Below are 1,583 nucleotides of genomic sequence, written 5' to 3'. Positions count from 1 at the left end.
TTTTTTTTTTTTTTTTTTTTTTTTTGTTGTTGTTGTTCAAGTAATTTATGTTAACTGTATTGGCCTGAAATCCACGAGGACCAAACATTGGTTAAGCTGATGCTAAATTGTAATATGCTAACTGTGGACTCAGGGTATGTTTCTGTTGGAAAATCAATAAAGTTCAAGTCATAAAAAAAAGGACCATTTATAGTTTAAACTTGCACTCTGCTGATATTATAGGAGTTTCTACCAGAGGTTACAGTTCGCAGGCTTTTTAATTTTAAATATCCAGATGAAAGGTACATAAAACAACAGATGGTTTGACAAAGTGAATAATTTATTGGGATATAGCATACCTGCAGCTACTTTTCAGTATTAAATTAGAAATTTATTTTAGTAGCTCATAACCAGTCCGACTAAAGAGATCACTCATAATGGACAGTAAACACATTATACTACAGTCATACTATTAGTCTTGCTACTGTGCGTTTTTGCTACTTAAATACTTTGTGCTTTTTTTAGCCAGTCACATATCAAAACATTCAGCTCATTCAGGAGATGGGTGCTAGGAGGTTTGGTTTTTATAACATTTATACTTTTCCAACATTGATTAACTTTATTTACAAATAAACTTTATTCACAGAAATACATTTAGATCTCTTTCAATTCTTTCGAAATGTTGTTGTTGTTGAAAATCTGCTCCAGAAAACCTGCTCTGAAGTTATCTTCTTATGCTACTATTAGCTGCCATTCTGCTACTTTTAGCCTTTAGCCAGCCTTTTGCTACCTTTAGCTACTTTTCTGCTACTTAAGGCTATCCTTTTGTTACTTAAAAGTGACACCGTATTTGAATACATGGTTTTGACACAATAGCTAGTGTTCTTCTCCTTTTAGCCTTAGCTCCTTCAGCAGATTTTAGTTCAGCACTCAGTATTCAGCATTCATTTTTTGCAGCAATTTTAGCTAATTTTATTTTTATTTTTATTATCTCAGACAGTTAAATTTCAGAAGACAAACTGCAAAATGATGTTTAAATGAAACAAACAAACTTTATTGTTTGGAATCAATACATGATTCACACCTAGAGGGGAAAAAATCAGTTTAATTGTATTTCTTTTTTTAATAAAGTATTAATCTGTGCCTGTAAAGAAGAGCTGAACTCTACTAACTTTGATAAAATCAGTAAAAGCTTATTTTGATCAGCATGGAGCTTGTACATTTCCTCTGCTTGTATTTGCAAATGACTTCAAATCACACATTACCAGGATGTTCATGTCCACGGCGAGGGAATAATCCCCCGACCTGAACTGTCTGAGTCAATGATCAGCAGACGGATGAATGAAATAAGCTGTTTCCTCTGTCAGAGCCTTTATTTTGTGCCTAATGAGGCGTTTCTTAATAGCATCATACACTAATGAAGCCATGACATTATTTAAAGGCCCTCTGCTGCCATCTTTGGTTTCTAATCTTCCCAGAGGTACGATTACAGCCTGCTGACGGCAGCTGCTGAGGAAATCCACCTCAGAAAAGACTCCTCACCTCAGAATAGGATGAGTCATCCTGACCTCAGCTGCCAAGAACTCCTCATTCAGTAACCGGGA

Source organism: Kryptolebias marmoratus, linkage group LG9 (genome assembly GCF_001649575.2).
Source record: "Kryptolebias marmoratus isolate JLee-2015 linkage group LG9, ASM164957v2, whole genome shotgun sequence".
Classification (NCBI taxonomy): domain Eukaryota; kingdom Metazoa; phylum Chordata; class Actinopteri; order Cyprinodontiformes; family Rivulidae; genus Kryptolebias; species Kryptolebias marmoratus.
Note: the sequence above shows the minus strand (reverse complement) of the source record.